Raw genomic sequence first — 17392 nt, forward strand, 5'->3', positions numbered from 1 at the left:
GGGGCAGATAATAATTATGAAAGATAAAGACAATCTTGGATAAGGACAGTTGTTATTCCAAAAGTCAAGAATTTGCACAATGCAAAGATACACCACAGTACCAAAAATTTTACTGAAATGATGATTTATATCTAAAGCTTAAGAGAGAATTCTGTATACTAGGAAATGATGATGCAGAATTACATTTTTTCACATATGAATGTACTTCCTAACATTTTAATCTTTTTAATTTAAAAGTGTTTTTTCTTCATATTTTTATTAGTACATGTTTGCAGTATACAATATTTATATTCCTTTTGTGGAGTTGGTGCAGTTAGTTTAAAACTACTCTAACTTGCCAAACTTTTAAAATTTTACAAAGGATATGTTTCCTATATGTAAGCATAAACTGTGAGCCAACAAGGAGGGAAAAAACGTTCAAGAGGACAAAGAAGCAAGTTCTATGAGAACAAGTGTTAGACCCAAGTATATTTAACTCAGCCGAACTACCATTCAGGGAAACTGGTGAAAAAGCACATACCTCATATAGGAGAAATGTAAAGGACTGTAGGGTCCACTGAAGACTACTTAGTAATCATAAATAGCCAATAAAGTGATTTTTAAAGAAATTAAGAACCAAAAAACTCATGGAAACTCATGGAAAACTCATGAAATCATATTAAAATAAAAACTTGTGGATAGTGAGTCAGAAGAAAATTTAACAATTGGAAGAATTTTCATTGCAAAACATAAGAGTTATGATCCCTAAGGAAGTAAAAATAATAACAAAATAGGAAGGTAGGAGGATTAAAGGAAATGTGATAATACCTACTGCTTTTTGATAACAGTGAGGCAATTCATATTAAAACTGAAAATGCCATGTTAAAAGCAAGTACCCAATTTAATTATTTTCATATATTTATTTTATTAAAACATTTAAAAAAGTAATAGTTTCAGTACATTAGAAATTTTATCTCAAGGTTAAGATTCATTTCTGTTTCCATTTTAGAGTCAAATTAAATGTTATATGATACTTAGGTATGATCCATCTTATAAAATAAGTCCCATTTTCTTCTTTCTGATACTCCATAGTTTTGTTGTATTCAAGTATTATTCTTCTTCCAAGAATTTTCTTTTACTTGCTTCCATTCATCACATCAGCTCTATCCTAATAAAAGATAAAATTTAGTATTTTCCATCTGGGGAATGGTGGTACATGCCTGTGATCTTGGTGCTCTAGTAGACTGAGGCAGAAGGATCACAAGCATGAGCCCAGCCTTTACAACTTAGTAACTTAGAAAGATCTTGCCTCAAAATTAAAAAAAAAAAAAGATTTAAGAAAGGGCTGAGTACAAAGGCCTGCATTCAATTCCCAATATGGCAAAAAGAATTATTTTCATGGTCCGGGGATTTAGCTCAGTAGTGCCAATACCTGCCTCATCAGCACAAGGTCCTGAGTTCGATCCCTGGTACCAAACCAAACAAAACAAACAAATAATTATTTTCATTATTATTTGTTGCAAATACATTTTTATATGGTTTCTCCTTTAAGTCATGAGTTGTTAAAAGTTTTGTTTTTTTTTTAACTTTGTGCACATGGAATACTCTAGCTCTCTTTTTGTCATGTATTTGCTTCTGTACTTGGGTGGCTGAAGCAGGTTAGCTGTTCTTATCCATGAGGCTGGTTGTTTATAACTTGGAATATGCTATGCAGATCCAATCATGATAGGTGGAGTTGGGAAAAGATGGCTCACTATACTGTAGCTTCAAAGCCCAAGACCTTTTCATATGACTTAGTCAAGGAAGCCTACAACAGAAATGCCAGCATGTTGTTTCTGGTTTGAATACTCAACTTTGCTTGACCACCACCTTCAACAGACAACCGTGAGGTATGGGTAGGGTGAGGTTTAAACACCAAAACTTCCCACTGAAATTCTTTACAACGTTAAATTCATCTCCTTAAATTGATAGCATAGATGATTGCAACCAATGCCCAGAGAGACCAAATGAATTACAAAAGGTTACAAAATCATTCAGTGAAGTAGCAGAAAATAGACAAAGTTTCTAGCTTGGGAATATTTCCAGATTCTGTATTGAGTTTTTAGCTTCTTTAATATATTCTCAATTTGCTTCCTTCATAGAACACAATTTTCTGTACCATCCTCTCTGATATAATTCTTAAACTGCATTGATACAGAAAGAGCAAAGAGTTTGGAGTCAGAAGGAAGTGAGTTTTAATTCTGCTACTCTCATTTATTTGTTCTATAGCCTAAAAACCTTAGTCTTCCTGAGCCTTAATTTTCTCCTGTGTAAAATAATGATAAGAACAGTTATTCCAGGGGGGCTTTATAAGGTCAATCAAAAGCTTCTTAGCATAGTGTCTGGCACATAGTAGATAATAAATAGAAAATTATTTGTTATTGTTAATATTAGTGTTTTATCTTGACACATTTGGCTTTTGCTCTACCATGGCATTCATTTTCATTAAGGGAGCTTTCATCTGATGTGTTTGTGTGTGTGTGTGTGTGTGTGTGTGTGTGTATGTGTGTCTATGTGTGTTTGTGTGTGTTTAATGGGGCATTCTCTGGGTAGACATACATTTTTTATTTATTGCTCAGGATGGTACTTACTACCCTGGGGATGAAAGACTAAGAAATGGTGATCAATATTATCAAGTGATAAACGAACAGTTGAAAAATAGATTGGAGTTATTCCAAGCCCGAGTTAATGCTCGTAGCTTGTTTATAACTCATTAGTCTGCTCAGACGTAGAACATGAGTTACGGGCACTGGATGCCAGGCTCAAGATCATGGAGTTCTGCTCTGTCTTGGAGCACGCCATTTCAGAAGCCATTCACCAGTGAGCATGTTAAGAGGCCCAGTCACTGGCCACTGCACAATTAGTGTGTCTCAATTCTCCATCCCAACTTTCTGTCCTCTCCCTCTGTGCTTGCCTTTGTTGTGCTGCCTCTCCTTTCATATTCCCTTGGGCATTTCTGACTAATTTCTGGAAAGTTTGAGATGGGACTATATTTTGAAAGTTTAAGGGATTTTGTTACTCTTCTATTTAAATCATCAGACAAAAAGAGCCCTGGGTAGATGGGTGGTTTTCTTTACTAAAGCCTGCCAAGTCTATCCAGTCTGATAGGATAACATGTCAACTTAAAAAAAAAAAAATCACTTACTCTCATGATTCTTGGGAAATGAGAAGAATAAAAGGTTTTGGGATCCAGCCCATGAGATCTGAAAACCACAGATGTGGAAGCTTCAGGAAACTCAGCTTGAAAGATACAGTTATTATTAAAGGGCCAGTCAGTATAATACCCCTGGAACTTCAAGGGAGAGATGGAGATGAGAACTGTCATTTCCCAAATGATAATAATGTGGTTTCAGATTTTTAAATATGTTACCATGAAATCCCTGAGTTTGGTGTGTTACAAGCAAGCCTTCCTAAAGGGCACTTTGAGCAATCATGGGAGATAATAGAGTCCATATATGAATATCAACTTTAAAACAGACTGAGATCCTAATCACATGTGAACATTTACTGAGTAATCAATATTAGCAAGTTATTTTTTCATACATAAGCTTCAGCTCCTCGTCTGATCATTGGAGATATTTAATCCCTGCTTCACAAGATTTTATTTCTTTGTTTTTAGGATTAGAGGAGCTCACGTGTATAAAATATTCATCACAGCAAATGGAACTTATTAAAAGCTTAGTAAATTGTACGTTTCTCAGGTGGTGGCAGACACACACATGCTTGCTAAGTGAAATTAATCAAATATTTATTAAACACCAAGTCTGCACCAAGTCTCTTTGCATCTAAGCACAGAGATTAAAAAGATGCAGTCACTGCTTTTGTGCTATTCTCAAGATATTTCCTGCTAATGTGTCTTGTTTTGACCACTTTGTTTTTAAGTCCAAGACACAGATCATGTTGAGTGAAAGCCCCACAAGAGCATGCATATTTTACATTAGTGTATACCCAGGATCTGGAAGAGTGCATATACTCAACAAATTTTCTGAGAGTCTATTTGTACTAGATGTTGTTCTTGGCATTTGGGATACATTAGTATGCAAAAAAAAAAAAAAAGCCTGCCCTCAGGAACTTGCATTCTGAGTGAAAGAAAGAAGCTACTTAATCACAGTCATCAAAACTTTTCCATAGTCCATTTTTTGACTTGTGTATAGAAGATTACTCTGAAGAACAGAGGCAATTTGGAAGTAGTACTCTTCTTGGTATGGTGAGCCATACCACCACCCCAGATGCTGCAGCTTGCAAGGCCACCAAGCCTTCTCCCAGCTTTTATGAGAGTGATGCAAGAACACATGGTCTAAGAAGATCTGGTTCATTTGAGGAAATGGGCTTCATCCTAACAGAGCTTAGGATTCCTGGTCCCCATCTACTGGATCACTTCATTGGTCTTCACCCTAGAAGGCAGTACTGGGGCAAGTGTGGGGTCCAGGAGGTTCGCCAACTTGTTCTGAGCAGTAGGTGTGTATCCATTGTGCTTGGGGATCTGCTGTCTGCAGGGAACGTGTGCCTCCTCCATCAAGAAAGCTGCCAGCATTCACAATTGGAAAGTAAACAGGCCAGCAGTTTCTGATTAATGCAGATTGGACCTATTCAAACAGTCACAAAAAGAGATCTTTCCCCTGAAGGAATTTACATGTGAACAGAGACTAAGATGGGAAATAAACATTTCTATAATGATTAAAGTTAATTGGCTTGAAAGGATGCCTCTGAAAGAAATGCTTTCTGGTTTTAGTTCCAATCTATTTCGGGACAAGCCTGTTTTTCATAAGATTTGTAACTGCAAACAGATACTGCCCTTTCATTGGAAACAGATGGCAAAGGACATAATTAAAGAAGTATGCACTGGCATCTCAAATAACTGCTTTCAATTACAGCATTTCAAGAGTATTAAGGGGAGATATTTTAAACAAGACCACTGCAAAAATAGATTTTGTCATTAACTTTGAAATAATATTTGACTTAAGGCTGAAATTTCCATGTGCCAGGCCTGAATTTCACAGGCCGACACTGATTGGTGCAGAAGAAATTGAATCACTGTGGTCCTATCATTTAAGGGGAAAAAATCTTATTTTTTAATGTAGAAGAAAAAACTATTTTTTCTCTGGTAAGACTCATATTTTATCTTGAATTTCAGTTATATTTCACAATCTTGAGCAACTTGCATAGTGAAACCATTTCAATGCTGAGTCCAGTGTTATCTATAGGAGTTTGTGGGTTCAGCCAGTGTGTCTAGGCCTATACCCCATCATCAAGCATATTTGCCCACCTTATAGCCCAAATTGTTGAAAATACGCTAAATTCATGCTAAAATGGACATAAAAACACAAATTTGGCAGATTGTGTGTGCTAGTACATTTAAAAATCTGTGGTTTGCTTATTATAAATTTTCCTCACTAGATAATTTTAATGGACATTACAATAATTATAACATAGCTAAGTAGAACTGACAACTTACAAAATGCTTCACGTGCATTGTCCTATCATTTGAAATGATATTTACTTCACTTAATAAAATAGCCCTTGGGCATGTAACACATAACAGACACTACACCAAAAGATAAAAAAACAAGCAATACAAATGTTCATTTGCCTTCTTGAAGCTTATGATTACATGGTGGGTAGACACAAGTGAACAGACAATTACAATACAGGATTGTAAGTGCTGTGGAGAAAGGTAGTCAAGATAGCATAGAAAAACCAAACAAAGGCACTTAACCCATTATCTTAAACTTAGTTTTAGAAACAAAGAGTAAAGCAACCAACAACATATCATCTTAGCTACTGAAGCACGTATGCTTTCTGACAGACCACTGGTTCCCAGTAACTTTAGCAGAGGTCAGTCCAATTCACTGATTACTAACGACCATGAGTTGGTGAATAAGCATAGAATAAACTTACTTTTGATTACATATGTACACACTTACATAATTGTGTACATACACATATACAGAGATGGAGAGATAAAGACAGGACACACATGAGCTATACTACTTCTGACTCACTAAGCAAAGTTGTATGGACCTTCTAGTCATTATATGGAGTGCGATATGAGCACTTACCCACCTGCCTTTCACTAATAGTCTGCACACTTCGAAGAAAAATGTAGGGTTATGGTGAATAACAGGCAAGGACAGAAAATATTAGCCAGTCTGCACATCAATTTCATCTATGAGTAGTGAGTCAAATGTTGCGATTAGATTTTTGGAATTTTTTTTACTTGCAACAATTACACACTAAAAAATGTTCTAATTTCCTTCAAAGTTATACTCAGTGTTCAAATTCTCCACAAAGATATTCAAATTAGTCCTACCCAATAATTAGCTTTTCCTCATTTTGGATAGCCTCTCTCACTTACAGTTTGTGTGTGTGTGTGTGTGTGTGTGTGCGCGCGCGCGCACCCTATATTCTTTATTATTATGGGGATGAACAGAGACAGTACCACAAATGCCAATGCATTTATTTTAAAAGATACTGTATAGATTTGTACCCAAAGAATTAAGAAAATGTGATGTAAACAACAATAATGTTTTGATAAACAATGAGAGGAGAAAGTTGCTAATTTGAGGCAGGATACAAAAGAGAAATTCTGAACTCTGGCTAAGGGAAGAGTGTAAAGGGTGTAGAACCTTGAATGATGATTTTTTTTTTAAAAGTGAAGGAAAAAAAGTCCTTTCACTAAAGAAACTTAAATTCTTCAAGTCAAGTTGAGTACAGTGGAACAGGTCTATAATCCCAGCACTTGGAAGGGTGAAATAGGAGGATCACAGTGAGTTTGAGATTAGCCTGGGCTACATCATGAGTTCAAAACCAGCCTGAGATCCGTCTCAAAAAACCAGAATAACCCAAAGCAAAATTTTTCAAGTGAGAGTATTTTTTAGCTCAGGGCTGGGACTGATTGGGAGTAGTAAGCTGAACGATGATCCCTGATTCTTCACACTTTCTCCTTTCATACCCTGCCATGGCCTTGTCATGGGTGGAATGCATACCTTTGCTTATCAGGCTTTGGGTTTAGTGCTGTGCATTGCTTTGACCCTGTAAGCAAGAGTGACAGTGGAGCCATTCCACACCAAGACCTTAAGAAGCCTTACACACTTCCTCTTATTCCCTAATGCCTCTGCTCTTACCATGGAGGAGTATGCCTTGGCTGGCTTTCAGGACCCAGGACAGTGAGAGATGTGGATCTGAGCCACCTCACCTGTCTGGCCCATCTGTGGTGGGAAGCAAAGCCAAATAGCAAGTTGAAGCACATCTACCCCACTGATCCAGCCTCACTCCCAGCTCAGCCAACTTATAGACCTGTGAAAATAAATGATTGTTCTTTTAAGCTGCTGAGTTTTGGGTGATTTGTTACTCAGGTAACTGTAGAAAAAGTTAATTAATAATTGTTTGGGAAAGAAATGGTGGTATATAGAAGTAAGAAAGAGACAGAGCTAGAAACAGGCTTCTTACTGGCTGCCTTTCCTTGGTTCTCCACAATCTATGAGCAGAGAAAGCCATTGTGTAAATAGCTGGCCTATCCAGTGGGTGGCTGCCTTCCTTGGCTTGGCAGAATTCAATTTTCCCTTGCTTGACCAGAAAATGGACTTTTAAAGATTCAGTTTGGGGATGGGAAGGTTATTATTTCTAGTTCACAAATATTCTAATTAAATTGAAAATGGTCTAGGATAAGTAGATTAATTTAGGAACATCTATGCTTCTTATATTCTAAAATATCAGGTACACTTCTTGATTATAAAGCATACTTCCAGTCATCCCTTTGCCTAGTTCAGTGTTTGGTAACCAGAAATTTAATAAATTGTACTAAAGGGCTAAATGTAAAAGGTTCCTGGGTTTCAGGGCCATGTTTCAGAATCTGGATGACCAGTGAAATATTCCATGTGTAGCTCTCAAATCACCCATGCCAACTCGTGACTCTAATTTCATCATGCCAAGCTTACTTCCCCTCAAAATTTTGGATTTATGGTGTAATTCCTAAAGATAGATGAGGAGAGTTTGAGTGATATATCTCCTCTGCATCAATAGTTCAGTTAAGGAATCTAGCCACTTATAAGGAATGAAGGTTGATTAGCTCAACCAGCATGTATTGAGGACACATGATTAATGATCAAACTGTAGTTTTTAACCTTTTCCAAAATCAATGGTATTTATCTTATCTGTCCTCTAACCTTGATCTTAGAAAAATCCGCTTATTCTATATGGGATTATAAACTTGGGGTACTGGTTAGAAAACCAAAAGTGAAAATTTCCTATTACACAACTTGGGTTGATTTAAAGACTTACATGTAGGAAAAAATAAAAACAGTAAGAATAATAGGAGTAATAATAATAAATAGAATGTTTACTGAACATTTACAATCAATAGGCACTCTGCAAAGTACTTTACTTGCATTTTTTTCATTTAAACCTCACACAATCCTATGAGGTAGTAACTATTATTAACCCAAAGCGCTTAAGGCACTTGTAATTATGAAGTAGGTAAGATGGGAAGTGTACAGTGTACATTAGAGTCCTTGGCCATTGTTTGCACTACTTTGCCAAGAGGTGTTAATGGAAAGCATGATTTTAGATATTTTATTTAAAGATAGGAATCTGCTCTCTATATACTCGTTTTTTCACAGTTACACAGTAGTTTTGCTCTATCCCTTGTTTCTCTTGATAGAACTCTAAAAACACAATTTCCAACTGTAGCAAAGGGTGACCCTGCCCTCTTCTCATTTACCCTGTCTCTTGTAATTCCATTCAAGGGTCACTCCCTTGAAGTTTTCAAACAGAAGAAATACAGAAAAATACTGGAATACAGAAAAATCTAATCTGTGATCAAGCACTTCACAAGGAATAGGAATAAAACTATTGGAGCCTTTCCCATGTGAGCTCCTTATCTCTACTCTGTTTTACCATAAATGTTGATCTAAAAAATAAGTCTCACATGTTTAATTTTGGTAATTTATTTTTTGGAAAATAAGAAAATATTCCTCAGAAATTACTTGAGGCCAGGAAGAGTAAATCACTGTGGTGATTTACTAGTTTTGAAAAGTCTACTCCAATAGTTTTCGTGTGGCAAACTATCTGTGTGCTATTGATGTGATGATTCATAGTTTAAAAACAAAACTTTAAGACTATGAGAAAACCATTACTTTACTCTATTTAGAGAATTTTGGAAGATTTTTTTTCCCCTTGGTAAATGCCACAAAGAGATATTTCTCATGAAAATTTAACTGAGGGACAGGCTGTAGCACTGTTAAGGATCGCCTTTGGGAATAGTTATGGGAGAGAGTGTGGAGCCAGGGCTAGTAATTATGAAACACCAAGGAAAAAAGCATATATGTATGAAAAAGGAAGAGGTCGAGAGATGGAGTGAGGGAAGAGGGAAGGAAAGGAAATGGAATGAAAAACAGAATTTAGATGTATGAGGTACATGTACCAACTCTCCACAAGGACTGTAAACATTATATACTACACACATACTAAAAAATTTTTAAATTCTGAAAATAATAATGAGCAGAATGATAGGAAGAGAATAAATGCTTTAAAAAATAGTTTTCACCATACAAAAGCCATAGCATATATTCACATCTGGTTTAGCAGAAAGAATTAACTTGGACATATACTTGAAAATATATTGAAAAATCTGACATATTACTTAAAATTTCTGTAGACAGAGCACACTGGATTTTGAATCTTGGGCCTTTACTGATAATGTGAGTGACCTTAAGCATTATTTCCAAAACAGAACTCAAGAAATAACATGTATGGAAGTGCTTAGCATTTATAGTCGAGGCAAGAATACTGTTAGGACAAAAAAAAAAAAGAGCCAGGTGTGGTAGTGCTGTAATCCTACCACTTGGGAGGCTGAGGCAGGAGGATCACTGCGAGTTTGAGCCAAGCTTGGACTACATAGTGAGTCAGGTCCAACCTCAGTTACACACAAAGACTCTCACAAACAAACAAACAATGCCTGTTATGGTCAGAAAAATTTGAAATACAATGTTCAGATCTCAGATTTCTAGAGGTCGGTCACTTCATTAACCTTGGAAAGGATGGTGGAGCTTATGTCACAGAGTCGAAAATACATGATATGAATCTACGGAGTGCCAACAGTAAACACAGCACTTTCTTAGGAAGTGGCATTGAAGGGAATGGGGGTCATTTAATAGGCACAGAGAATAAAAGAGGAACATTAGGGAAAACCACCTATGTCTCTCATGCAAGTTCAGGCTTCAGATATTTTTGACCAAGTGACACCAAGAAAATAACACAAGTTGTGGGGGTCAGACTTGGTTTCAAATCTTGGCTTTGTTTATGGACCTGAGTATAGCCTTTCCCAGCCTCAGAACCCCCATCCGTGGAATGAAAACAAAAATACTTACACTGCAATACATTTTTAAAGATTACAGATGATTTATGAAAATGCCGAATTGACATCTGACACACAGAAGCTGTTACTGTGAGTTCCTTCAAAGCAGAAACTGAGCCTCATGCATCTCTGTATTCCTCACTGTGTTTAGCACAATGCTTGTAATATATATTAGGTATAATAACTCTTCATTGAATGGATAAATAAGTTAAAAACTTGTTTAATGCTCTTGGTGTATGCTCTAATTACCATCAGATGGGGCTTTTGCCCAATTTGGGAAAAAAATTTCCTCTAAAGGACCAACTGAACTCAACCTTTGACTTCAGAGCATGTCTCCAAGACAACAAAACAAAATAAAACAAAACTGGAACACACAGAAATTGGCTGTCATTGGTACATGGCTCTTAGTGATACATTTAGATCCCACCTAAACTTTAGATATACCTATGGCTGTGGACTCAATCTAATACTTATTTTTAAGGTGCCATTATGACCAACAAGTCACTCTGAGAAAGTTAGATACCCCTTTGAGCTTAATTTCTTCATTCATAAATAATTTCCTTAATGGTTGATGTGAAGATTAAATGAGACAGCATATGTATAGTACCTGACACAGATCAGGCAAAGCATGTTTTGAAACTAAGTATAAAACACCAGAGCTCAAGCTTCTTTTATTACATTTTATTTCCAAAGGACTTTAAGCTCATTGAAGAACAGAACCATGACTTATTGAGAACCACTTCGCATGTCCATGCTTGGTTCCTAGCATAATGTAGGCCAAAGAGTAAATGTGAAATCATTGCTTGTAGAGCTGGATTGCTTCCAACTGCTAAACATACTGGAAGTTAATCAAGAGTGTTTTTATAGGAAAATGTGATTTTAGGCACGAGGAACCATAAAAGATTTCAAAAATAAAGTGTACCAAAGAAACTTTTTCTGTTTTCAATATTACTATAGCAATTGTCCAAAGAAAGAACCATAGACCTAATATCTTATCATTTTTACAAAGCTTTAGACAAATTGATCGTTTAGGATAGTTTCAGATACAAGTAGCAGAAAATCCAACATGATTTCGAAAGTAAGTGAATTTTTTTTTGTACCAGGGATTGAACTCAGGACCTTACGCTTGTGAGGCAGGCACAGTGCCGCTGAGCTAAATCCCTGGCCCCAAAAGTAAGTGAATTTCTTGGGCTTACATGTTGGGAAGTGTATGTCAGGATTGACTGATCCAATAAACAGTTCAACAGTGTGATCAAGAATCCAGATTCTTTCTGCTTTTCTGTGTTGGCAACAGTGTTGGCTTTATGTTGGATGTAAGTTAGTTTCTAATAGAGAGTAGGCTACATTTCCTCATTCATATCTAGGAAGAGAAAATGAAAGTGTGCTAAAGCACTAAACGTACTTTCTAACAATATAATGTTCCCACACCTTACCCAGTAATTATCTTCAGTGAAATGTAATGCATTGATAGGATTAGGTTAGTGTGGACCGATTCTTCATATTTCATTCCTTCTTCACAGGGATGCAAGTGAAATGGGGAAAAGTATGATGAGAAGCCAGTCACTATGTCTCCAGTGAAAATTATAATGTTCACAAGAAAAGATGTAGATTTGTTTTTTTTTTTGTACCGGGGATCAAACTTGGATCCTTGCACTTGCGCAGCAGGCGGTGAAACCACTGAGCTAAATCCCGGGCCCAAGATGTAGATGTTTGAGCTGGATGATGTGGTTGAGTGGACAAGTAGCTGTTAAAATAGAATACTTACGAAATTAGAGAGATGTGACTGCAGAAATCTTTTCTTGCTTTACCCTGCCACCCTAGATATGGTTAGGCGCTGCTCCATTCTCCTCCTGTATAAAAATACATGTCATTTCATGTGCATACATCATAAAAATTATGTATTTCCCTTTTACTGATACATATTTGTAATACAGAATCATGAGATTAGTTTTGGTGCAATGGAACATGTGAATAACATATTTTGATTATTTTCATCCCAGTTCCCCCTTTCCTTCCTTCATCCCTTCCCCTTATCCCTTTCCTCATCATTTCTAAAGGTCTATTTTCTAGTTTGCTGTTATCTCCCTTTAGTTGTATTTATTTATTTTTAGATTGCTTATTAAGAGATAACATGTGACAATAAACTTTCTGAGATTGACTGATTTCATTTAATGTTCTACAGTTTCATCCAACTTCCTGTGAATGACATGACTTTGTTCTTCTTTGTGGTGGAATAATACTTCATTCTATATATATACCACATTTTCTTCATCCCTTCAACAATTGATATGCATATAGGTTGTTACTATAGCTTAGCTATTGTGGATTTTGCACTTCTATAAAAATGGGTATACAGTTATCAGTAGAGTACACTGCCTTTAATTCTTTTGGGAATATGGCAAGAAATAATATAGCTGGATCAAATGGTATATCTATTTTTTATCATTTTAAGAAGTCTCCATACTGATTTCCATAGTGGTTGTACTAGTTACATTCCCACCAACATTGTAGGAGGGTTATTTTTACCCTGCATCCTCACCTAAATTCACTGCTTTTTATATTCATGATAGCCATTCTGACTGGGATGAGATGGAATATAGTTTTGATTTACATTTCCCTAATGGCTAAAGACATTGAACATTTTTTCATATACTTATTGCCCCTTTGTACTTCTTTTGAGTACTCTCTGCTCAATTCATTTGCCTGTTTATCAGGTAGGCTGTTTATTTCTTCAGTGTTTTTGAGTATATATTCTAAATATTACCCTTTTATCTGAAGAGTAGCTACCACAGATTTTTTTCCCATTTTGTAGGTTGTCATTTCATTCTGCTGATTGTTTCCTTTACTGTGCAGAAGTTTTTGATGAATTATATTTCTGTGACTATTTTTATAACCCAACTGTAACGGTGTTGAAAGCAGGACTTGTGCCTTACCCAGCTTTATAGCCTCAACACATAGCACAGAATCTGGCATATGCTAAGGAGGTCAATTTCTAAATATTACATAATGAACAATGAAGGGGTACAAGTTTCAGAAAGGGAGATTTCAAATGTTCACATGGTTGAAAAGAAAACTTCCTAACAATAAACATATCTCTAGCAGCCTTCAATCTCTGAACTATAAAAAGGAAGTATGTTGGATTAATATATAGTTAATGTTCTTTTAAATCCTGGAATTCATTGATTTTCTGAATTTATCAATGGTGATCACAATGTCATGATAGTGGCCCAGATGTCTCCTATGTAGAACTCAAGATGTTCTGTGTGATGAGAAAGTACAAAAGTTAGTTATATGGCTCATGAGAAGTTGAACTTTCTATGCAAGCCTATGATCTCTACGAAGAGATAATATTCCATTTTTTCTTGTCAGCTTTGATGACTAGTCCGTGCTGGTTCTGATCTGGCATGAACTTGACATTGTCTGTCTGTTTATAAAATAAAACTGAAGGAAGTTTCATGAGGCAATATAGTGCTAAGGGTGAAGGAGAGATTTCTTATCAGTCTAAACAACCTTTAGCTCAAGTGACCCTTAAGAATAAAATAAATAGAATCACAAATGACCATGGCAGACATTCAGCATTTAGCTAGTGCTAAACACTGGGCAAGTCCTCTAGCTAAGCGGACAGTACATACTTGGAGATAAGATCTAGCCACAATAAAATTTAGAATTTAATTGGATAATTGCAACACACACACATGTACACATATATACATATATAATACAAAGCAGCACCCAAGACAGCAAAGGGAGTGACTACAGAATATTGCATTCAGGAATGTACTGCTCAGAATACCCTTTCACTCATCCTCCTAACCTATAGTAACTTGTTCAATTTTCTTTTTTTTTTTTTTTTGGTACCGGGGATTGAGCTCAGGTCCTTGTGCTTGCGCAGCAGGCAGCCAAAACCACTGAGCTAAATCCCCGGCCACTTGTTCAATTTTCTTCTTGTGATTGATACATTCTAACTAATTTTCTTAATCCTTTGTCTCCCTTAAATATCCCATGAAACCTCAGTTTGCTTATTTGGGGGTTCATAGTTTTACCATCATTTCATAGGTATAAAAGTTATAAATCATTTGACCACTTAGACATAAATACTGTTAGGATAGTCTCTCTCTGTTCCTAGAACACCACTTATGTATATAGGTAAATGCACAGACAAAAGTATTTGAAATGTTTTATACAAACATGTTTACTGGGAAAAGGATGATGTTGTTGAGGCTTTCATATTTTATTCTATGTACTTTTATGTTGTTATTTTAAACAACAAAGTACCTAGGTGAATTAGTAAAATTTTTTAAAAGACTAAATAAAACCTTTACTCCCAGGTGAGTTACTAACAAAAAATATTTGGTCTTATGTTGAATATCCATCACAGTGACAAATACTTGAGATCACTTGGAAGGAGGAAAGGCTTGTTTAGGCTCACAGTTTCAGAACTTTCAGCCCATGGTCAGTTGGCTCCACTGCTTGGCAACCTGTTGTGACACAGCATATCATTGCAGGTACATGAAGCAAAGGGAACTGCTCATCCTGTGGAGTCCCGGATATAAAGTGCGAGAAAGGCAAGGGGCCAGGGTCCCAGTATCTCCTTCAAGGGCATGCACCAATTACCCAGCTTCCTTGCCCTGGGCCCCACCTCTCAGAGGTTCTATCTCTCAGTCCTGCCACAGGCTGGTGACCAAGCCTTTCTCACATAGCCTCTGGAAGATGTTTAAGATCCAAACCATAACATATTTTGAATCTGATTCAAGGCAATAACCCCCATCCATAGGGTCATGGCAAGAAATGACAGTATTTGATCTTGACGGCTTTTTGTCAGGGAAGAATAAATGCAGAAAAATGAAAAAGAAGAGCCTTGATTTTCTGAGAGCCCGTATGTACCAAATGACCCACAGAGCAAACATCAGCAGATAAGCACACTACAAGCTGAGGAGGGGATTGTTCTCAAAATGTTTCTCAGAGGAAGGAGTTGGGTATAGAGAAAGCAGAACTGGCTGCAAGTGAAGAGACAAGAATTGTGCCTCTTGTTCTGATATAATCGAGGACTGTGAACACACAGGATTCATAGACTCTCTCTTGGTTTCAGTTTTCTACTTTCTAGAGTACTAAAATGTAGAATATTTAAAAATTGATAATTATTGATGATTCTCAACATTTTAACTTACCAAGTAGGGACAATAAAAGGGGAAAACTAAACAAACAAATAAGCAGCAAAACCAAAAACTGTCATCAAACTCAATCATCTTTCACTAATGAAAGAACATTTTTGTACCAAAAATGTAGGGGTATAATATCATATTTTCACAAATAAAATTCTTAAAAAGCTTAGCTTTGTGTCTAAAACCTCAAAATTTGCCTTTATCTGTTTCCTCCATAGACAAGTATAAATTTTGCCATGGGCTTCATTTGGGAACTTCAGAATTACATTTCTGTCCTGTGCTGTCCCACTAGCATGTTGTGACCTTGAACTTGATTTTGAACAGTACACTGGGCATTGAATGGCATTCAGAAACACAGAGAGGGTAATCAGAAGACATACTGGCGAGCAGAGAACATCAGTACTGATGGAATGCCTCAGAAGCATTGCTGAACAACAGCTATGTGCTACACCTTTTTCCGGATGATGAAGTTCCACAGTGAGTAAAGTTAACACAAAATTTAACTTCAAGGGAGGATCTAACATGGTTGACTAGAGGAGGAGTCATACAGATACTCAGAGAAGGTTTACTGAAAATACAGATACTCTGAAATAGGGAGAAGTACTCACATCGTGAAACTGAAAATTCAAAAGATGATATGTATAGATCAGACAAATATCTGGATCATTAAAAAGGGAAAACAGTGCCACCATGGTGGTCTATACTACATCTGCCCCTGCTTATCCCAAGGAGTAGCCATCATGAGGCCATCCCAAAGAGTCTGAGGGGATGAGCTAAGCTCTGCAGAGGGGAGACCCCATGGATAGACTCAGCTTACACTGGCCCCATCTCTCCATCTTCCAATTACTACACCAAACACTGGGGAACATTGTGGTGTCCAGTGTGAGCAGAGGAAGTTCCCATTCTCTCTAGCCAGAGAGAAGTAAACATGGTGAAGGTAGCAGGGACCCACCACAGATTACATACCTGGAGACAGAGAAGACGGAGCAAGACTGATCCGTTGGTCCAGAGTGAGCTCTTTCTGTTTTTTCCACAAAGATTTTAAAAATCTGAGTTAGTAGGGGTGGGAGCCAAGAGTCCCAAAATCAGTCCTGGGGAACAATAAGATTCTGCTGGTTGGACATGGAGTTCTTGAGACAGATCCAGTTTAACACAAAAATCAATAGTGTTCCTTAGGCCAGTAATGAACCCACTGTTGAAAGAACCATTATGGAATTTAGAATGGAGATTTCTGAAAAAACTAAAAATTTTAATTCCATTCTATTCAGTTATTTCCCTTATAGCTATCTTCCCAAAAGAGGTAAAGATACCATATTATATGTATATCAATATTTATAGGAGCACAAGTCATAACAGTTAAATCTTGGAAGCAACCCTATGCTTACCCACAGATGAATGGATAAAGAAAATAAGGTATCTATATATAATACTACTTATACTATACTATAGAATACTACTTAGTTATAAAGAAGGATAGATTTGAGGCATTTGTAGGAAAATGGGTACATCTTGAAAACATAATATGAAATGAAATAAATTGACACACAAGCTTGAACATCATACAATTTCTCTTACAGGATAAATCCATGGTGCAAATAAAAAAGCAAAATAAAAACTGATGAAAGAATAATACTTAATACACTGTGTATCATCATCTTAAAAGTACGGTCAAAGTGTTATTCAGAGCACAAGTCATAGACAAAAAAGATTCTCTCCTATATAAAGAAACAAACATAATAGCACAAAACTATATCAAATATTGTTATTTCCTAATTATTTTGTTATGAAACTTTGTTTTAGTTTTTCATAGAAGTAAGAGTGCTTTTTAAATATTTTCTGTATTAATATCTATATGATA

At 36.3% G+C, this 17392-nt stretch overlaps 1 long non-coding RNA gene across 1 annotated transcript; it reads right to left on the reverse strand.

Moving 5' to 3' along the window:
* Positions 1–972: 972 nt before the first annotated feature.
* Positions 973–16717, reverse strand: LOC110345874 (uncharacterized). Its single transcript, XR_002389512.2, has 3 exons — positions 16501–16717; positions 12138–12222; positions 973–1147 (listed from the first exon to the last, which is right to left on the reverse strand). It is a non-coding gene; the product is annotated as an uncharacterized LOC110345874 (long non-coding RNA).
* Between the last annotated feature and the right edge of the window lie 675 nt (positions 16718–17392).

The sequence above is a fragment of the Heterocephalus glaber genome, unplaced genomic scaffold (assembly GCF_053883595.1).
Source record: "Heterocephalus glaber isolate CG9 unplaced genomic scaffold, H.glaber_assembly_v1.0 deba00000738, whole genome shotgun sequence".
NCBI classification, from domain to species: Eukaryota; Metazoa; Chordata; class Mammalia; order Rodentia; family Bathyergidae; genus Heterocephalus; species Heterocephalus glaber.